Genomic DNA, 23,544 nt, shown 5'->3' with positions numbered 1-23,544 from the left:
AGTACTCATTTAGTACCTCGCCCATTTCCTCTGCCTCCACACATAGATTCCCATCTCTGTCCTTGAGTGGGCCAACCCTTTCCCTGGTTACTCTCTTGCTTTTTATATACGTATAAAAAGCCTTGGGATTTTCCTTAATCCTGTTTGCCAATGACTTCTCATAACCCCCTTTAGCCCTCCTGACTCCTTACTAAAGTTCCTTCCTACTGTCTTTATATTCCTCAAGGGATTCGTCTGTTCCTAGCCTTCCAGCTCTTACGAATGCTTCCTTTTTCTTTTTGACGAGGCTCACAATATCCCGCGTTATCCAAGGTTCCCGAAACTTGCCAAACTTATCCTTCTTCCTCACAGGAACATGCTGGTCCTGGATTCTAATCAACAGACGTTTGAAAGACTCCCACATGTCAGATGTTGATTTACCCTCAAATAGCCGCCCCCAATCTAAATTCTTCAGTTCCTGTCTAATATTGTTATAATTAGCCTTCCCCAAATTTAGCACCTTCACCCGAGGATTACTCTTATCCTTATCCACAAGTACCTTAAAACTTATGGAATTATGGTCACTGTTCCCGAAATGCTCCCCTACTGAAACTTCGACCACCTGGCCGGGCTCATTCCCCAATACCAGGTCCAGTACAGCCCCATCCCTAATTGGACTATCTATGTATTGTTTCAAGAAGCCCTCCTGGATGCTCCTTACAAATTCTGCCCCATCGAAGCCCCTAGCGCTAAATGAGTCCCAGTCAATATAGGGGAAGTTAAAATCACCCACCACGACAACCCTGTTACCTTTCCATCTTTCCAAAATCTGTCTACATATCTGCTCCTCTACCTCCCACTGGCTGTTGGGAGGCCTGTAGTAAACCCCCAACATCGTGACTGCACCTTTCCTATTCCTGAGCTCCACCCATATTGCCTCGCTGCATGACCCCCCTGAGGTGCCCTCCCGCAGTACAGCTGTGATATTCTCCTTAACGAGTAATGCAACTCCCCCACCCCTGTTACACATTCCCCTCTATCCCGCCTGAAGCTTCTAAATCCTGGAACATTTAGCTGCCAATCCTGTCCTTCCCTCAACCAAGTCTCTGTAATAGCAACAACATCATAGTTCCAAGTACTAATCCAAGCTCTAAATTCATCTGCCTTACCTGTTATACTTCTCGCATTGAAACAAATGCACTTCATACCACCAATCCCGCTGTGCTCCGCAACATCTCCCTGCCTGCTCTTCCTCTTAGTCTTACTGGCCTTATTTACTAGTTCCCCCTCATTTATTTCACTTGCTGTCCTACTGCTCTGGTTTCCACCCCCCTGCCGCACTAGTTTAAACCCTCCCGAGTGACGCTAGCAAACCTCGCAGCCAGGATATTTGTGCCCCTCCAGTTTAGATGCAACCCGTCCTTCTTGTACAGCTCCCTTCCGTCCCTGAAGAGATCCCAATGGTCCAGATATCTGAAACCCTCCCTTCTACACCAGCTGTTCAGCCACGTGTTTAGCTGCACTATCTTCCTATTTCTAGCCTCACTGGCATGTGGCACAGGGAGTAATCCCCAGATTACAACCCGAGAGGTCCTGTCTTTTAACTTTCTACCTAACTCCCTAAACTCCCCCTGCAGGACCTCATCACTCTTCCTGCCTATGTCGTTGGTACCGATGTGTACCACAACCTCTGGCGATTCACCCTCCCCCTTCAGAATGCCCCCTGTCCGTTCAGAGACATCCTTGACCCTGGCACCAGGAAGGCAACATACCATCCTGGAGTCTCTTTCACGTCCACAGAAGCGCCTATCTGTGCCCCTGACTATAGAGTCCCCTATAACTATTGCTCTTCTGCGCTTTGTCCCTCCCTGCTGAACAACAGTGCCAGCCGTGGTGCCACTGCTCTGGCTTCTGCTGTTTTTCCCTGATAGGCCAACCCCCCCAACAGTATCCAAAACGGTATACTTGTTCGAGAGGGGGATAGCCACAGGGGATTCCTGCACTGACTGCCTGCCCCTTCTAGCGGTCACCCATCTATCTGCCTACACCTTGGGTGTAACCACTTCTCTAAAACTCCTGTCTATGACACTTTCTGCCACCTGCATGCTCCTAAGTGCATCCAGTTGCTGCTCCAACCGATCCATGCAGTCTGTGAGGAGCTGCAACTGGGTACACTTCCTGCAGATGTAGTCATCCGGAACGCTGGAAGCGTCACGGACCTCCCACATCTCACAGGTGAAGCACTTCACCCCTCCAACTGACATTTCTAGCACTATTTAAAAAATAAAAATAAATACTTATTAAATCCTTACTAAATTGGTTAAGGAATCACTAACAGCTTTGAGGAGGGATGATATGCTAAATGAATCATCAAATGAGGCCATATGGGTGGAGCTCAGAAATAGAAAAGGGGCAGCCACACTTCTAAGAGTGTATTATAGGCCCCCAAAAAGTGAGAGGGAGATAGAAGAACAAATATATAGGCAAATTTCTGAGTTCAAAAACTATAGGGCAATAATGGTTGGGGATTTCAACGACCCCAATATCAACTGGGATACAAACAATGTGAAGGGCAGAGAGGGGACAAAATTCTTGGGCTGCGTTCAGAGAACTTTTTAGCCAGCACGTAACAAGCCCAATGGAGGGGCGCAATTCTAGATTTAGTCTTCGGTAATGAAGCTGGGCAAGTGGATGAAGTAAGAGTGGGTTACCATTTTGGAGATAATGACTATAATACAGTTAGTTTTAGCATAATCATGGAAAAGGACAAAGGGAAAACAGGAGTAAAAGTGTGAAACTGTGGAAGGCAAATTTTCTGAAACTGAGAGGTGACCTGGCAAAAGTGGACTGGATACAGCTACTTGAAGGAAAATCAGTGGCAAACCAGTGGGAGGTATTCAAAAGTAAGATACTACAGGCAGAGTGTAGGCATGTCCCCACAAAGATAAATAGTATTACTGCCAAAACTAGAGCCCCCTGGTTATCTAGAAACTTACAGGGTAAATTAAAGCAGAAAAAGAAAACTTCTGATGATCACAAAAATCTTAATACTTTAGAAAGCCTAGAGGAGTATAGAAAATGCAGGCGTGAAGTAAAAAAGGAAATTAGAAAAGCAAAGAGAGGACATGAAAAATTATTGGCAGGTAAAATCAAGGAAAACCTGAAGATGCTTTATCAATACATTAAGAGCAAGAGGACAACTAAGGAAAGGGTTGGGCCTATCAGAGATGTACATGGGAACTTATGCATAGATGCAGAAGATGTGGGCAGGGTTCTTAATGAGTTTTTGTTTCTGTCCTCACAAAGGAGAGGGTTCAAGCAGACATTGTAGTTAAGGAGGAGAAGTGTGAAATATTAGATACGATAAGCATAATGAGAGAGCAAGTACTAGAAGGTCTGACATCCTTGAAAGTGGATAAATCATTAGGGCCGGAAGGATTGCATCCCAGTTTGTTAAAGGAAGCCAGGGAGGAAATAACGGATAAGCTGAGGATCATCTTCAAATCCTCACTGGATACAGGCGAGGTACCAAACGATTGGAGGTCTGTGAACGTTGTACCATTGTTTAAAAAGGGTGCGAGATATAGGCCAAATAATTACAGGCCAGTCTGACCTCAGTTGTGGGTTAATTGTTAGAATCAATTCTGAGGGACAGGATAAACTGCCACTTAGAAAGGCAGGGATTAATCAGGGATAGTCAGCATGGATTTGTTAGGGGAAGGTCATGTTTTACTAACTTAACTGAGTTTTTTGAGGAAGTAACAAGGAGGATTGATGAGGGTAGTGCAATGGATGTGGTCTACATGGATTTTAGTAAGGCATTTGACAAGGTCCCGCATGGCAGACTTGTCAGTAAAATGAAAGCCCATGGGATACAGGAAACAAAGGGTAATAGTTGACGGATGTTTTTGCGAATGGAAAGCTGTTTCCAGTGGTGTTCCACAGGGCTCAGTGTTGGGTCCCTTGCTGATTGTGGTTGCTGCCGGTGGAGCACTCAACTGAGACCCTGGACCCAGGCCACAGATAAGTCTCAGCAGGAGTGGTTTCGCAAGGTGGGTGTTGCGGGGGAGGGTGTGTAGGGGGGTCGGCAGCAAGGGGAGGGGGCTGGCTCTAAGCAGACACACCCCCTTCCCAAAGTGAGGGAATACACAATAAACGGGAGGATATTGAGAGGGGTAGAAGAAGTGAGAGACCTTGGAGTGCATGTCCACAGGTCCCTGAAGATGGCAGGACAGGTAGATAGAGTGGTGAAGAAGGCATATGGAATGCTTTCCTGCTTTCCTTTATTGGCCCAGGTATAGAATACAAAAGCAGGATGTATTGCTGGAACTGTATAAAATGCTGGTTAGGCCACAGCTGGAGTATTGCTTACAGTTCTGGTCACCACATTACTGGAAGTACATAATAGCTCTAGACAGAGTACAGAGGAGATTTACAAAAAATGTTGCCAGGCCTTGAAAGTTGCAATTATGAGGAAAGATTGGATAGGCTAGGGTTGTTTTCCTTAGAACAGAGGAGGCTAAGGGGTGACTTAATTGAGGTGTACAAAATTATGAGGAGCCTAGATAGAGTAGACAGGATGGATCTGTTTCCCCTAGCAGAGAGGTCAATTACCAGGGGGCACAGATTTAAGGTGATTGGTAGAAGGATTAGAGGGGACATGAGGAAAAACTTTTTCACCCAGAGGGTGGTGGGTGTCTGGAATTCACTGCCAGGAATGGTGGTGGAGGCAGAAACCTTCAATTCTTTTACAAGGTACCTGGACAGGCACCTGAAGTGCTGTAACCTGCAAGGCTATGGACTAGATGCTGGAAGGTGGGATTAGATTGGGTGGCTAGTTTTTTCGGCCGGCACAGACACGACAGGCTGAATGGCCTCCTTCTGTGCCATAATTTTTGTATGGTTCTATGGTTCTATCCTCAAAACATTATGCAACTCTGCAATATATTATGTAACTCCTCAATAGATTATGTAACTAGGCTTGCAGTCTTTTGAGTGCAGAAGATTAAGAGGTGATCTAATTTCGGTTTTTAACATGATTAAAGAATTTGATACTTCCTCTGGTGGGGGTGCCCTGAACAAAGGGAGAATAACCTTCAAATTATAGCTAGGTTGCTCAGGGATGATGTCAAGAAGCACTTCTTCACACCAAAGGTAGTAGAAATCGAGAACTCTCTCCCCCCCAAAAAACTGTTGAGACTCGGTCAATTGAAAAAGTCAAGCTAAGATTGATAGATTTTTGTTTGGTAAGGATATTAAACAATATGAAACCAAGGCAGGTAAATGGAGATAAGATTCAGATCAGCTATGATCTAATTTAATAGTGGAACAGCTAGATGCACTGACTGGCCTACTTTTATGTTCTTATGTAACTAAGGCCAATATTGGAAATCACATACAGTCAGTGGTGGAGCAATTGAGTGGCATCAAAGTTGCAGCAGAATTCTGCCGAATGGGAAATTTCTGCCCCAGGATGTATAGCTGCAGAATTAAAGCCGCTCTCTGGGTTGAAAGGGGGAAGGTTTTTAACCATTTTATTGGCACAGTAAGTTTACATCATTGGCTCACTCTTGCAGCAAGATTTGGATCTGAATTTACAGAGATGTCTGTAATCTGTATCATTGACCTTCCTGTTAATGGAATCATAGAATCAGAAAATGGTTACAGCACAGAATGAGGCTATTCAGCTCATTGTGTCCATGCCGGCTCTCTGCAAGAGCAAACAGCAACCACTCTCCTGCTCTTTCCCTGTAGCCCTGCAAATTTTTTCTGTTCAGGTGCTTATCCAATTCCCTTTTGAAAGCCAGACTGAATCTGCTTCCACCAGACTCTCAGGCAGTGTATTCCAGAGATCCTAACCATTTGCTATGTAAAAAAGCTTTTCCTCATGTCATCTCTGGTTCTTTTGCCAATCAACTTAAATTGGTGTCCTCTGGTTCTTGATCGTTCTGCCAAAGGGAAGTTTCTCTCTATCTACTCTATCGAGACCCCTCATGATTTTGAACACCTCTATTAAATCTCCTCTCAATCTTCTCTTCCCTAAGGAAAGTAACCCGAGCTTCTCCAATCTATCCACATAAGTGAAGTCCCTCATCCCTGGAATCATTCTTGTAATTTTCCTCTGCACGCTCTCTCAAGTCTTCATATCCTTCCAAAGGTCTGGTGCCCAGAATTGGATATAGTACTCCAGTTGAGGCTGAACCAGTATTTTATAAAGGTTCATCATAACTTCCTTGCTTTTGTACTTTATGCCTTTATTCGTAAAACCCAGGATCCCATATGCCTTTTCAACCACTTTCTTGACATTCACTGCCAACTTCAACAATTTGTGCGCATATACCCACAGATCTCATTTGTTCCTGCACCCCCTTTAGAATTGTACTCTTTATTTTATATTGCCTCTCCTCATTTATCCTACCAAAATGTATCACTCCACACTTCTCTGCATTAAATTTCATCTGCCACATGTCCACCAATACCACCAGTCAATGGAATTTTATGCTCTCCCCTGCATTAGGTTTTGAGGCGGGCAGAGCATATAATTGATATAATCTCCACCCATATTAAGTACAGGGCGGGAAGGCAGGTGAACGGACTTGCCAACCTGCCGCCAATTGAGGCGCTAAATTGGGCAATTACTGCCCAATTAAGGGCCTCATCCTGCCACTAACAGAATTAGACCGGTTCGGTAGGTCTGTCGCTGCATGGAGAGGATGCCAAGCAAACCCGTGCAGGTTGCTTGCCGGCCCCAGTGGTAGGGGGTGGGGTCCCTCATTAAAAGGCACAGTGCCTGAACGAGCGGTCCGGCATTGGGAAGGGGGTGTGCCCACTTAGAGCCATCCCCCTCTCCTTGCTGCTGACCCCCCTACACACTCTCCCCCACCTCGCAAAACCACGGCTGCTGAGACTTATCTGTAGCCTGGGTACAGGGCCTTGGTTGAGTGCTCCACCGGCAGTAACCACTGCCTTCGTGGCACTGCTCAGTTAAAGAGCTGCCAGTCTGTGATTGGCCGGAAGCCTTCAGCTGGCGGGACTTGTGCTGCTGAGGTTCGTGATCCTGGAGAAGGCCTGCCACTGTCCACAGAAGTGATCCATTGGGTCTTCTCCAGAGGAGGTGGCGTGGGGCTTTTGCTGGTGCTTTTGCAAGTGATCGAGACCCCCGTCGTCTGGATAAAATCCCAGCCATATATCTTTTGAAATCTGTAACTATCCTCCTCACAGTTTACAATACTTCCAGATTTTGTGTCATCTGCAAATTTTGATATTATGCCCTGTACCCCAAGTATAGGTCATCAATACATATCAAGAAAACAGTGGTGCTAATACCAATTTCTGGGAAACCCCAATATATGCCTTCCTCCAGTCCAAAAAACAACCATTCACTACTCTTTGTTTCCTGTCACTCAGCAAAATTTGTTTCCATGATGTCACTTTTTCTTTTATTCCATGGGTTTCAACTTTGCTGGCAAGCCTATTATGTGGCATTTTATCAAATGCCTTTTGGAAATCCATACACACCACATCAACTGTATTACCCTAATTAACCCTCTCTGTTACTTTATCAAAAACTTAATCAAGTTGGTTAAGCACGATTTGCTTTAACAGATCTATGCTGGCCATTTTTTTAATTAATCCACACTTGTCCAAATGACTGTTAACTTTGTCCTGAATTATTGTTTCTAGAAGCTTTCCCACCACTGAGGTTAAACAGACTGGCTTGTAGTTGCTGGGTTTATCCTTGTACCCTTTTTTTGAACAAGGGAGTAACATTTACAATTCTCTTATTCTCCGACACCACCCCATTATCTAAGAAAGATTGGAAGATTACGGCCAGTACCTTTACAATTTCTGTCCTTACTTCCCTCAGCATATTTGGATGCATCCCATCCGGTCCTGGTGACTTGCCAACTTTATGTACAGCTTGCTTTTCTTCATCAATTTTAAGTCTCCTATCTTAACTACCTCCTCTTTCACTATGACTTTGGCAGCATCTTCTTCCTTGGTAAAGACAAATAGAGTGAACTTACTATTATGAGAAGAGGGAAATATTTTTAGAATTATTGAAATTTTATTTTGGAATCTGTTATTTACTTATTGCAGTGCAAATTGTGTAATTTTAGGCAATTGATGAGACCCATTGTATTTCAGGTGTCCATACACTCTTCTGTCAAGGTAGACTTCAGCCAGCAGAGACTATTCACAATCTACCACTTAACGATATGTGAATGGATATTCTGTTAGGAAACAGCTCTTTGCGAAGTTTATCCCAAAGATATAAGAAAACCGCTTTTGAAAAAGTGAGCTTATGTGCTCCACACCAAGCAGCTAATTGATCCAGTACTTTGTAAATTCTGACCTGTTTAAATTTGAGAAAAATATAGCTCTTATCTAAATTCAGTCTAGCTGCTCCGACTCAATTTTTATCAGAGCAACAAATGGGAATCAGAATGACCAGTGCTGTAAATCTTTTCATGGTGGCAACTAAGAATAGTAGAAATCTGCACGTTCCTCCCCAAAATGCCTATGGGTTCTAGGACAATAGGAACTATCAAGATTGAAATTTTTGTTCATAATGGTATCAAGGAATATAGAGAAAAGACAGGTAAGTGGAGTTAACCTGCAGATCATCCATGATCTAATTGAATGGCAGAGCAGCTCGTGGGGCTTAATGATGACCTTCACTTGCTAATGTTCCTATTAGTATTCTCACTAGTGCTATGAGGATTTTCCACCTTCCAGGACAAGCAAAAATATATTGTCATCAAGACTTCAGTTTTTCCATCCCTCTCAAGAGCACGAATACTTGTTGTGGAGCAAAGAAGTAGGCCAGTCCTTAATAGGCTCATATCAACATGCTGATTTTCCTCTTTATATGTTGGTCTTACCCCCAGTATGATATCTTATTTCGTCAACTTATGTCAGTAAATCCTCTAGTCCCAATATAATGTGACCCGATTTCAGCACAACATCCACCTATATAAATAAAAGTTTTGCCTCTAGCATAGCTCGAGTGCATTAACTCTTTCAACAGTGTCCTCCCTACTTGCCATCAACTTGGAAAACTGATCCATATCATCTTCACTGCTCCATTCGCCATCAATGTCGCACAATGTAATAACATATGAGCATACAGAGATGACCGGCAGGAAAAGAACAGCTGGTCCATCAAGCCTGCCCCACACTCATGATGACTGGAGCAGCATGACCAGACACTTCCTACCTCCCCACAGCCATGTCATTTCATGGGAGAGGGAAAGAAACTCAGGGCCAATAAGGGAAAAGATACCCCGGAAAATTCCTCTCCAACGCCCTCAGGTGATTGAAATCAATCCCAGACATCCAATGGACCATGTGTTATCTGTAAAACCACCTACCTTCTATAATGATGCAATCTCTGCCCTAGTACAGAATCCATCTAGCTAACTCCTGAAGGTGTACAGAGTGTCAGCACCCACTGCAGCAACCAACAATGCATTCCAGAGGCTCATAACTCTCCAGGAAAAGATGAACTGCCTCACATCCAATCTATTGCTACTCTTGCATCGTTAAAATGCACGTACCCATGTCATGTCCAACCATCTCGCAGGTGGTTAAAGATTTTCCATTTGTGAAGAGCACTGATAGAAGTTTCTGTCTTAGACACATAAATGGAGTTTCTGGGACACTACTGCCTTCCCTTTATATTTGCATTTCACAAAACTGATTAAATAGTTTAGGCTTTGGGAGTTCAGTTTATTCCAGCCTTGCTGTACAGGTAATTGATGAGGGTGGACCTGATGCACAGAACATCAAAGCCGCAAATGGGACTAGGCTTTCTGACCAGTGCTATTTTAACATCAACAGTAAGCAATACATTTTAAAAGGGCTGGTGCCAATGTTAACACAACGCTGATTGGCAAATCTAAGATTTGTAGTTCAGTGAAGATGTAAGGCAATATTTTGGGAATTTACACTCCCAGCACAGGGCTTTGCCTACAGGGATACAGGTCAGCAATTCAATGTGTGAAGGCCAGTGGATATCTCAGGATTTTCCACCCATTAAGATTAGTGGATGGAAAATCCTGTGGGGCCCATAGACCTCCCTGCCTGGAGTTTCCATATGTTGCAGGTGAGCAAAACCCCACGCCAGGAGCACACATTCTAAAATTATCCCCATCGGAGAGACAATCATTGGTGGTAGTTTCTCTTCTAAGTAATTTCTAGTGAAAAGTTCCCACCCCTAGTTCTTGCCTTTACTGTAGATTTCTGTCAGTACATCTTGCATTCAAATTTCCAAAGGGCTATTTTGTTTATTTGTTGCGTTTATCAAAGGTTACTAAGGCATCTGAAGTTTAACCCTCACCTTTCAAAGCTAGGAAAGTGCTCATTTAGCTTTAGAAGGGGAACCTGGCAACTTGCTGTTGGATCGCCTGGAGAGTTGTATGTTGGACACTTTGGGGAGTTAAGGGTTAATGGCCAAACTTACTTGTATCTTAGAGCAACTGGCTTTTCAATATAAACTGGATGACTTTGAAGTGTTGTGAGAGGAAAGCATAGTTTGGCCTTGGCTTTTAGTGTCTGAGTCTTCTCTTCCTGGTCCCCAAGTTAGCTGATATTGTTAACAGTTTTCTCTCTTCAGGTGCTGTTCCTCTTTCGTTTAAATATATCATCATCACCCCTCTCCTCAAAAAAAATCCTTGACCCTACTGTCCTTGCAAACCACTGCCCCATCTCCAACCTAAAGTTCTTGAACGTAGCCTCCCAAATCCGTGCCCATTTTCCCAGAACTCCATGTTTGAATCCCTCCAATCAGGTTTCTCCCCCATCACAGTATCAAAACCTTCCTTATCAAAGTCAGAAATCACATCCTCTGCTTCTTGTCCTTCTTAATCAGTTTGCAGTCTTTGACATGGTTGACCTCACCATCCTCCTTCAACGTGACTCCACTGTTGTCTAGCTGCATGGGACTGTATTCACCTGGTTCCATTCTTATCTCTCTAATCATAGCCAGGGAATCACCTGCAATAGCTTCTCTTCCCACTCCTGCACGATTACCTCTGATGCCCACCAAGGATCTATCCTTAGCTTCCTATTTCTCATGTACATGCTGCCCCTCAACTACATCATACGAAAACACAGCATTAGTTTTCACATGTACGCTGCCGACACCCAGCTCTAACTCACCACCAACTCTCTCGACTCCTTCACTGTTGCTAAATTATTAGAATGCTTGTCTGACATCCAGTACTGGATCAACATCAATTTCCTCCCTGGCAACTGTCTGAGGTAGAATCAGACTATTCACAACCTTGGTATCATATTTGACCTGAGATGAGCTTCTGATCACATATTCGCGCCATCACTAAGACCGCCTATTTCCAGTTTTGTAACGTCGCCTGTCTCCTACCTGCCACAGCCCATCTGATGCTGAAACCCTCATTTATGCCTTTGTTACCCCCTAGACATGATTATTCCAGCACACTCCTGGCTGGCCTCCCACCGTCTACCCTTCGTAAATTTGAGGTCATCCAAAAATCTGCTGCCACTGTCCTTACTCGTGCCAAGTCCTAGTCACCTATCATACCTGTTGCTTGCCATTTCAACACTCCCCCCTGCTCTCATGCTCACATCTCTGTCCTGGGATTGCTGCAGTGTTCCAGTGAACATCAACGCAAGCTCGAGGAACAGCATCTAATTTACCGATTAGGCACACTACAGCCTGCCGGACTGAACATTGAGTTCAATAATTTCAGAGCATGACAGCCCCCCATTTTACTTTCATTTTTAGTTATTTTTTTCTTCCTTTTTTTTAACATTCTTTTTTACATTTTTTACAATTTTTTTTTGCATTTATTTCATTTCATCTTTGTTTGTTCAGTTTGCTTGCCCACTGTTTTTTTTCAGATTTGCACTTGCTGCTGTTCAATATTCAGTGTATTTACACCTAATCTGTACTAATGCTTTGTCTTTCAACACACCATTAACATATTGTTTGCCTTTGCTCCGTGACCTTTTGGTCAGCTATGTGGCCTGGTCCAATCTAGACCTCCTTTGTTATCTCTTGCCCCACCCCCACCTCACTTGCTTATAACCTGTGACTTTTCTAATATTTGTCAGTTCCGATGAAGGGTCACTGACCCGAAACGTTAACTCTGCTTCTCTTTCCACAGATGCTGCCAGACCTGCTGAGTGATTCCAGCATTTCTTGTTTTTATTTCAGATTTCCAGCATCCGCAGTATTTTGCTTTTGTTCAGAGACAGACAGACATGCTGTACCAGCATGTACTAAAGGGAGAAAGGAGAGCTGTCTAAGACAATTTGTAGCTTTTCTCTCAAAGTTCTAAAAACTTAAAGCCAGATTAATTCCTTGAAGAAAATAACCAGTTATTAATTTGTTGTATCATCGCTGGAAGACAGAAGAGTTTAACACTTCACTGCTGAATTGAACTGCCAAATTCCTACCGTCAGATTCATCGGACCTTGGAAGACTGCAAATGGACTTTGATTTTGTTGTATCAGGGGACCATTCATCAGGAAGTATAATCTGCTAAGACTTTATTGTTATTTCTAGTTTTTCGGGCAGCTGATTAAACACCAAACTACCGTTGTGTTTGGGTATATGTATGCAAATGTGGGAGTTAGATTTTTAAATGAGTTGTAAGGTCTTTAGACAAAAACAAGAAATGCTGGAATCACTCAGCAGGTCTGGCAGCATCTGTGGAAAGAGAAGCAGAGTTAACGTTTCGGGTCAGTGACCCTTCTTCGGAACTGACAAATATTAGAAAAGTCACAGATTATAAGCAAGTGAGGTGGGGGTGGGTCAAGAGATCATGGAGCAAAGGCAAACAATATGTTAATGGTGTGTTGAAAGACAAAGCATTAAAACGGGTTTTGGCAGATATCTTATCAAACACCAGGAGGGAAATAGAAAGCAATGAAGGTGAACAAGGTAAAAGAGACAAACGAAAATCCCGTCGGAGAGAAGAGCAGAACTTCTTCAAGGTAGGCATTCCTGGAAGAGAAGTGGCAGCCTTTGCTCCGTGATCTCTTGCCTCACCCCACCTCACTTGCTTATAATCTGTGACTTTTCTAATATTTGTCAGTTCCGAAGAAGGGTCACTGACCCGAAACGTTAACTCTGCTTCTCTTTCCACAGATGCTGCCAGACCTGCTGAGTGATTCCAGCATTTCTTGTTTTTGTTTCAGATTTCCAGCATCCGCAGTATTTTGCTTTTATGTAAGGTCTTTAGATATTGGTTTATCTTAGTAGTGTTTAAGATGTTAGTTTTTTAAATAAATAGTTAATTTGTTGGTATCTAAAGACCTGGTTTGGTTCATCTCATTTGGGGATTACTAGATTGTTTCAATTCAGTTGCTGCTTTCTTTGATATGGAAAGCTTAAAGATATGTATGATGCAACCTGTGGAGTGGCAGGACTGAATTGACAGTGCGTGGCTTCCACTACAATCAGAATCATATATTTTGAGTGGGAGCTTTGACCAGAGCAGTTGTACCATAACAATACCCATATCTCATGCAGCACCATGGTGACATTGGGCAGCCATACTGTGTTGTTTAGCGGGAAAGAAAGAAAGGAAAAAGGATTTGCAGTTACATAGTGCCTTTCATGACATAAGGATGTCCCATAGCCCTTTGCAGACAATTAATTAATTTTTGAGATGTAATCACCATTGTAATGTAGGAAATGCAGCAGTCAATTTGCGCACAGCAAGATCCCAAAAACAACCATGAGATAAATGACCAGATAATCTGTTTTAGGTGTTCGTTAAGGGATAAATATTGGCCAGGACCAATGAAACTATTGGCCATGCTGAACAACACAAGTTACCTGTTTCATGTCTCTGTGAGCAGCACATTACCTGATATTTCTGTACTAGTCCGCAATGAGCCACAACCATAACTGCTGTGATCAGTAGTTGCCTTGCCAACAGGTGGCAGTGCTGTACCTACTTTGTAAGTTTACTGTCGATGTCAATTCTTTGCCAGGCTGACCCAGAACAACTTGTCCTCAGTCACTGGCAGATAACTGTTCCAAGATCTGCAAATGCAGACCTGTCCATGTCGAGAAATGCCATACCAAGATCAAGATCACAAGGTATCTAAGTATTCATGACTATGGATTTTTATCTCTGAGATGAAACTATAGTTTCTGTCGGAACAAACAGATATGCCAGAAACAGCATCTAAACTCAGCTTATTTTCCTTACAAACAAAGCCCTATCTGAAAAATAATCAATGAGCTGTGCATTTGATTCCTTACATGAAAGCAGGGTTTTCATTGATGTCTGATGATCTACTAATATTGAACTTCATTGGCTTCATGTCTGTGCCTACTGCAATCTTTATTTTGTCTGCTCTTTTAGAGAATCTTTCACTTGCCTGACACAGATTATTCTCCCATTGAAGAGCCAACTAAGAGTTCTATCATGCCAAACTAAATAAGCACATGCGAATTATATAATTTAAGTATTTTCCTAATGATCCATTCAGCCAATCATGACAGATTATGAAATAGAGTATTTTATCATTAGTTTTTGAAGTTTTTCTACATTAAAGGCACACTGTAAATACAAGTTGTTGTATATTTTATGGAAGCATTTCTTAGTTTACAGTATTATTTTAATACCAAATCTACCCTCAAAATGGCTGCCATTTTGGTGTCATCTGCAAATTTAGAAATTGCAAATTTACAATTGACAAATGAATTTCAATATAGATAAATGTGAGGTATTACATTTTGACAAGAAAAATAATGAGGCTGCATATTACTTAGAAAAGTGTTTATTTCTAGAGAGATAGAATTGAAAAGTAAAAAAGTTATGCTAAACTTGTATTGAATATTGGTTAGACCACACCTGGAGTACTACATACAATTCTAGTCACCATATTTTAATAAATATATAGAGGCACAGGAGAGGGTGCAAAAAAGATTTACAAGGGTGATTCCAAAGTCTAAATCATTAATATAAATTGTGAACAACAATGGTCCCAGCACTGATCCTTGTGAAACACCACTTCCCACCTTCTGCCACTCTGAACAGTCAACCTTTACTCCTGCTCTCTGCTTTCTGTCTTAAAGCCAGCTAGGTATCCATTCTGCTAATTTTCCCCTGACCCTACATTCTCTGACCTTATTCATTGCTTTATTATGTGGTACATTATCGAAGGCTTTTTGAATATCTAGATAAATGACATTTACTGCCTTAGCCTTATCTACACTTCCTGCTACTTCTTCAAAAAATTCAACAAGGTTGGTCAAGCCCTTTTGAAATCCATGCTGACTATGCATTGTTATATTTTTGGCTTCTAGTCGTTCTTCTATTCTCTCCATTAATCGGGATTTCATTATTTTTCTTATCACCAAGGTTAAGTATAGTTCCCTCGACATTTTCTATCTCCCTTCTTAAATATAAGTATAACGTTAGCTATCTGCCAGTTTTCTGGCACTACACCTTTCACTAACAAATTGCTAAAAATGCATACTAATGACATCTCTTCGCTAGATTCTTTTAAAATGCGTGAATGTAATCCTTCCAGACCAAGGGTTTTATCCTCTTTAACTTTGATTAGTTTAATATTTCACCTCTTTCTATTTTAAATGCAGTTATCTCCTTTCTAATCTCATCATCTGATGTCATGTCCACCTGTCCTGTTTCCCTGGTAAATACTGAAGCAAAGTAATTATTTAGTATTTCTGCTATTTCTCTATCATTGCCTGTGATATTATCGAGTTCATCAAAAAGTGGCCCTATTCCCATCGTGACTTTCCTTTTTTTATTTTTGTGGCTGTAAAATATTTTGCTATTTTGTTTTATATTCCTTGATAATTTAATTTCATAGTTCCTCTTTGGCCTTTTAATTGTTTTTTTGACTTCTCTTCTAATCTTTTCATATTCTCCCTTGTCATGCTGTCTCCTTGTCTCCATGCACTTAGTGTATGTTTCTTTCCTTACCCTCAATTTTTTTCTTATGTCTTCATTCATCCATGGTAATGCATTAGTATTTAGCTTGCTTTTGTTTTTCAGACTCATATATTTTCCTGGAGTCTGTTGAAAACCATTTTATATGTTTCCCATTGTTGTTCTACATCACTGTTAGCCAATATTGTTAACCATTTTATTTTCCCCAGTTGTATTCCCAGCCCCTCAAAATTGACTTTTCTCCAATCTATTCCCCTGGTCTTTGTCATGCTTATGTCCTTCTTAATTATTATCCTAAAGCATATAATATTATGGTCACTATTGCCTCGATGTCCCCCTACTTTTACTTTGTTTATCTGCTCTGGTTCATTCCCCATTACTAAATCCAGTAGCGAATCCTCCCTTGTTGGAATTCTTACATACTGGGTTAGAAGGGAGTCTTGTACACATTCTAGGAACTCCATTCCCTTATCCCCTTTACCTACCTCTTCTGGCCAATTAATATCGGGGTAGTTGAAATCACCCATGATTATTATTCTATGTTTTTTTACTCATTTCCCTAATTTGTTTGCATATTCCTTCCTCCAGCTCCCTTCCTCTATAGGTGGTCTGTAGACTACCCCTATTATTAGTATCTTGTACAGTTCAGATGCCAATTCCTTTTTCGAGAAGCATTTTCCATTTTTTTTTTTGAAAAATTGGCAATGGAGGACAATCAAAAGAACTCTGCTGATGGAATTGCAAATGGACAAATAAAAATCGGGAGAGATGTATAAAGGGTAGCTGAATCTATATTGCTGTTTTTACACCCGAAGTCAGAATTATCACCACTGAGTGAATTTGGCAAATGAAAGTTCCTGGCACAGAGCCTCGCCCTATGGGAGTCCATAATGGCAAATGGTGGGTATGCTCCTTATGATTTTCCATCCATAATTTCCCCAAGGAAGAAACAAGAGTTAGGATGAAAATGGGAGGTTGGTCAGTCACACATGAAAGGTGTGACCATACTGGTGAAGTTTTGAAGTTGGCTCAATCTGTAACTGTGATATATAAAAGTGCACAATCAAAGTGCAGTCACCCTGTTTGCACAAGCTTCCTGCCTTTCTATCTCCAATACTGATTACTCTGGATGTCTAAAAGCCTCCTAATCCACTTGGGTGAGTGCCATGATTTTGGCTGCTCCTCCTCTGGTCTTATTTCTCTCACTCATGTTGTGCACTGTCTTCTCTTGAAGAAGGAGAAGAGAGTTATGAGTGGCTATTAAGATGGCAAGTACACATGGTGGGGGCGAGGTGCGGGCAGGCAGTCTTCTGCATAAGTTAAGAGAGGAAAGAACCAAGATGCAGGAAAAATGAGGATGTCTTGAGTGAGAAGCAAGTGACTTGAGAAAGACCGGAGGAGGGAGTCAGGAGAGGGGGTGCAGGTTTAGCAACTGAAAGCGGGTGAGAAGAACATGTTGTAAGTGATAATAATGAAGACAGCAAGCTGAGTGTGACTTTGGAGTGAACACAACAGAGTGTGCCCTTGTGATTGGTGATGAGGGATGTGATGCAGCAACAGTTTTTGCTTTGAATGCTAAAGGATGGAGGGATTGGGACTGTGACCAAGTGCAATGTAAGAAATGGTGAAAGGAGGAGCTGTACACTCCAATGTGGTCATTGAATTTCTTCCAACATTCGATCCAGGTCCTTGGACTATTGACTTTCTTTGACATCTGCACACAAACTTTCTCTGGGAAGCTGTTGGGCACCTTCCTCCCACATTGTGGGAAGAGGGCATCCTTTGTGAATTTACCCTAGGAATGAAGGTAGCAGGGGAGAAGCACAAAGATAGTCAAATGCTGCATGAATTGTTATTGTTCCTGTGTTGTTAGACCTTGGAAGTTTTATCTGCAGAATACAGTCAGAGCAATAGAAATATAATAAAGGAAAGAAAGAAGTTTCATTTATAAAGTGGCTTTTATGACCTCAGGATGTCCCACAGCTTTTTACAGCACGTAAGCTACTTTTAAAGTATTGTCACTGTTGTAATGTAGGAAACATGACAGTTAATTTGGGCACATCAAGATCCCACGAACAAAGTCTGAAAATGACCGGATGATCTGTATTTTTGGTGATGTTGGTCAGGTCATCAGAGAAGGCTCCCTTGTTCTTCAAAATAATTACATGGGATTGTTTGCGTCCACCAGATGGGGCCTGGGTTTAACATCTTATCCAAAAGTTGGAGCTTCTCATCTGAAAGACGGGTGGTGGAAGGGCTGACTTTCCTGGGGCAGATGCTATCTGGGAGCAATGGAGGTTTTGCACATCGGAATGAATTAGCAGTTCAATTTACTGTGGGCCTTCATTGACATATTGAAACAGATGGCCAGTGAGGGACTTCAGGAGCAATTTGGGCCTTAAAGGCAGCAGCAGTATTAAAGGGACAGGTACTGTAAAAGCCAATTCTGGAATTATATAGACAGTTTGTACTGCTTAGTGAAGCTTACTTTTCACTCTGTTAGCCAGTTTTGAATAATTAAGAGCAATGCAAACCATTATGTCAGCAAGGAGAAAAAATTTAATAATCTACTGTTCAAAATTATTTAAATTACTGACTATGAATTGTTAGCAGTATGCAAAGCAGGAGTCTAGATACCCCGAAATCTGTCTCGGAGGAAGTGGGTAGGAGCTATGTGATAGTAATAAGTAGAGGAACAGGGAAATTTAGAGTAGAACGCTGTAATTCTATATAACCACAATACAGGAACTGGAGGTACGTTGTTGCTGGTTTGACTGTGAGACTTCTCTTAATATGCGAATGACATGGAGCAGGTTTACAGTCAGGGGATTCCTTTACTGTGGATAGGAAACGCTCAGTAGTGGCTCAGGAAAGGCCCAAGTGAGTTCATTCAGCAGTCAAATTTCCACCCCCCTCCCACTTCCGCTCCCCACCAACCCCATCCACTTCAAATAAGTCATCTTGAAAAAGGAGGATCCACAGTACTAATCATGGCCTCCCCCAGTAAGTGAAAAAGATTAACTGCATTTTGCAACAAGTACTGAATCAGTAAAACTATTTCTAACCCAAAAGGCCCCAAATAAAGACCTTTCTTGATAGCTGTTTGACCATTAAGTTAGCAATCTAAATGACAGATCTGGAATCAGTAACGGCAGGTTTTTCTGGGGGTGGTCTGTCCTGAACAGCGCATGGCCTTACTACAGGAAATCTGTGTGTGGAGCCATCTGGCAATCTGGCATGCATTCATTTGCATGGAATTTACATTGCCTTTCTTCAAGAGCAGCCTCCTGAAACGTTGTACAGGAAATTCAGGAGAGTGCTATTCTGAGCTGGATTTTGTTCTCCCCCTCCGGCGTTGGGTTCCGTGGTGGGGGGGGGCCTGAAGATGGCTCCATATGAGGCCTGCCACAGACCTCGACGCCAGCACGGCCTGGCCCGATCCTCCCGACAGCGGCAAGGCTTCATGGCAGCTCCCCCACCGCTGGGCAGCGGGCCACAATTTAAATATTCAAATGAATTAAATTAATAATTTTACATAGACTTACCTGTGATCTTGAGGGCCCACTGTGATCCTCGGCACGGCTTCAGATCCCCGTCTGGGGAAACGTGCCCCAAAACTGATGGGGAGGGGCGAGGAGATAGGTTTGTCAGTGCAGTGGGGGTGGGGTGGGAACGGGGTCAAATCTATGTAATGGGTGTAGGGAATGATTGGAAGGATTGAACCTTAAGGTTTGTGTAGTTGGGGGGTGGCGGGGGGGAAGGTCAGATGTGAAAAGTAAGTGTTTTGGGGGGGAAAGGGCAAATAGTTATTGTAATTGTTATGAGGGGGTGGGAAAGTAGCGTTAAAATTTTATTTAATTTTGGGCGGGTGGAACTTAAAAATTTAAAATTTAAAAATGGTGCCTGCGCCTGCGCACAGACAGCTGATGCCTTTGCCGGGGATGGACGACCTGCCCCCTCCACGAGATTGGGAAGGGCGGGCCGCCCTGGCTATTTAAATGAGCTGCCACACTTGAGATTGCAGCGGCTCCTTGGCGGACCGCCATTTTTGAGCTCACCGCCGAGATTGGCGGCGGGCTGTTAAAATCCAGCCCAGAGGGGGAGAAATTCAACATTGCTGTGACTGTTTTTTGGGTGTAAAATCAATATTGGGAAGATCAATTGCAGGTTGCCATCTTCTGTGGCCGATTTACCCTGGAAGTGCATCAGCTGGCAAATTCAAGGATACGATGTTCACTTTAGCTACTCCTTTCCATTTTATATGTTTGTAGAACCTTTTACTGTCTGTTTTTATATATCTTGTTGTTAATTTTCTCTCATACCCCAATTTCTCCCTCCTTATTTTTTATTAGCCATCTATTGCTGGTTTCTAAAATTTTCCCAATCGTCTGGCCTACCACTAATCTTTGCAGCATTGTACACCTTTTCTTTCAATTTGATACCACCATTAACTTCCTTAGTTTAGCCACTGATGGTGCATACTTCTGGTAGAGACTTTCTTTCTCAATGGAATATATCTTTGTTGGGAGTTCTGAAATATCTCCTTAAATATATGTCTACCACTGCTTCTCTACCGTCTTACCTTTTAATCTATTTTCCCAATTCACATTAACCAAATCTGTCTTCATACACTTATAATTGAGCAGCACAATGGCGCAGTGGTTAGCACCGCAGCCTCACAGCTCTAGGGACCCAGGTTCAATTCTGGGTACTGCCTGTGCGGAGTTTACAAGTTCTCCCTGTGACCGCGTGGGTTTTTGCCGGGTGCTCCAGTTTTCTCCCACAGTCAAAGACTTGCAGGTTGATAGGTAAATTGGCCATTGTAAATTGTCCCTAGTGTAGGTAGGGAATATGGGATTACTGTAGGGTTAGTATAAATGGGTGGTTGTTGGTCGGCACAGACTCGGTGGGCCGAAGGGCCTGTTTCAGTGCTGTATCTCTAAATAAATAAGTAATTGCCTTTATTTAAGTTTAAGTCACTAGTTATGGACCCACATTTCTCATCCTCAAACTGAGTGTGAAATTCTATCGTGCTGTGATCACTCTTGCCTAGAGGATCCTTTATTATGAGGTCTTTCATTAATCCTGCAAGATTCATTTCCTGTGGTCACAGACCAGCCGGACATTCAATGAGTAGTAGCCTTTTCTATTCAGGAATCTAACTGGCTGGTCTTTCGGTGCCTTGTGGCTACGTGGGTGCAATCGATGATCCCCTGGACCAGGGGGAATCTATCAATGGTGACAAAGCCTAGATAGATGTAGCCTCCTATGGCACTGGCGCTCTGTCATTTGCAGGTAGCTGACTTAAGGGATGTAGAACTGATGTCTAGGGTAGGGCCTTCCTCCTCTTGCAGCCCCCCGCTGTGCTCTTCTGGCCTCCTCCTGTCGAGGAGGTTGCATCTGCCACAGGTCATCCTGGCTGCTCTGTCCAATGTCAGAGTAGCCTGTTCCCATCTCAACTCCCTCAGCTGGGCTTTGCGCATTCACCAGGCCTTCCCTTGCCAACTCCAAGTGCCCAAGTGATATCAGCAGCCTCACGTCCCTCTCCAGATTCCTACAACTCACCACTGAGAAAAGCAAGTCTTACAACTGCAGCAGTACACTGTGTGGCATATTTGGACCAGCTGAGCTTTATTTTGTGCCTCTGCATTATTTTAATCAGCCCTTCCCATAGCCCTCATGGCTCCCCACAGTGTCCATAACATCTGCATCCTGTTGTGTTCCAGACATGGCGTTCTCCACATTCCCTTCCTTTAAAAATTGAAAGCTGCTGCTGACAAGCCTGTTAATCAGCCTCAACAGGCACTTAATTGGAAAAGTACGGGGTTGCCGTTCCGTCCCTTCTGGCAGCCCTTTAAAAATGGCGTCGCGTTCCAGAGGCAGCAGGACCCAGTGCTGACCTCTAAGAACACGATCTTTAAATCATGCTTGCACCTTCTCCTGCCCCCAGCGGGCTTTAAAAATCCAGCCCATTATATCGCACACATTTTAAAAATACCCCAAAAGTAAATGAATAAAGAATGATCCTTTTTCTTATATCTTTATCCTAAGAATAAAAATATTTAGTAGCATGTGGTCCTCCTTGCTGGCAATCAGAGAATTAACTGGCAGTAGTGTAGGTTAAAAACCTGGTTTGTTTGCAGTTTTCATTATAAGAGTGAATTATAACAATGTCAATGCTCACATAACAGATTTCGTTTGCTACAGCAGTGAGCATGATTGTATAGGATGCCAAGGAGGTGTCTAAGTTTCCCATTGTTTCACTTTCACTGAAAGACAATTTTACAAGGAGTGGGATTGGTGCATGTGGGTGTGGGGGGTGGGGTGAACAGTGCACTTGGATGATGAAATTGGAGCGAGACTCAGGCCAGTTTTAATTGCTGAGCCTTGTTATGGCATAATTGTTGTACCGTCAATCAGGCTGTCTTCCAGCCGGGAAACGCTGGAGAAGAGGCCGCAGAACCGGGGCAAGGGGGCCGAAACCTCAGGGGTGAGGCGGGTGGAAGCCTGAGAGATCGGGGGCTAGGTAAGGAGTGGAGGAGAGAGGTGAAAATTGGAGGCCTTGGGGGAGGAAACAGAGGGTGTAGGCCTCGGGGTGAGGGGATCGGAGGCCCTGGGGTGAAGTGATTTATGACTTTAACCCCTTATAGGGGGACTAAACCAAATCAGGAGTACATTCCTATGAAACTCCTTTAATCAAGTTCAAACCAGACAAATTGGGTCCAAAGAACTGTTCCAGCTTTCCCTCAAAGAAAGAAAACCAACAGAGAATATTACCATCTTTCGGATAGCCTATTTTCAATATTTATGGTGAAGTCATATATATCCCAGATATTATAAGGGTCTGGGAAACTCTCTTCAATAGGTATCTCTCCACTTAAAGAGACACAGAGAGGGGGTTCTTGTAGTTGTATACACAATACTACATGAGATGATTTATTAACTTTTATAGATTTATTAAAGAATTTAACATGTAATAAACTTCTTATGTGGTTAAGTATATCACAATATCAAATATTACTAAGAGATGTAACACACACTCTTATTTTTAACATAGAATCCAAAAGTTTAACCTTGCTAATGTTACAGCAAAATTATCCTACAATATCCAGAATATCCATCAAAATTTAAAGTAAACTTTTACCTTAAATCCCCCGAGTAAGGCATGGGATAAGAAGTGTTGTTTGGGGATACAACACCTCTAAACTTTGCTTTCAAAACCTCTCATTTTAATACTATTTGTGAAGTGTCATCTGACTTCTGCATTTAGAGGTGACCTTTCTGTGTGTGTTTAAAATCCATATTTGATAGTATCATGAACTAACTCTTCACTTAATGTTTTACTGGAAACCCCCTGTTTTCTGAAGTTGTAAGCCTTTACCTGGTCAAAATGTTTATAATTGTGTTTCCTAGACCTCTTAATCCTGTAAGTCCATTTTCTATAATTGCATTTTTTATGGTACCTTAAAGCAACCTCTGGAGCCGAGTTGTCTGCATCAACAACCCCATAAACTAATTAAGTTTATTGCTACCTCTTACTGATGTCACACAGGATATTTCAATGTGTGTGTTTATCTTCCAATTCCCTGGCAACAGAAATTCTATTCTAACAGGGACCTTGAAATATTTAACTCTACCTTCTTAA

This window comes from Heterodontus francisci, chromosome 2, assembly GCF_036365525.1.
Source record: "Heterodontus francisci isolate sHetFra1 chromosome 2, sHetFra1.hap1, whole genome shotgun sequence".
Lineage (NCBI taxonomy): Eukaryota > Metazoa > Chordata > Chondrichthyes > Heterodontiformes > Heterodontidae > Heterodontus > Heterodontus francisci.
Note: the sequence above shows the minus strand (reverse complement) of the source record.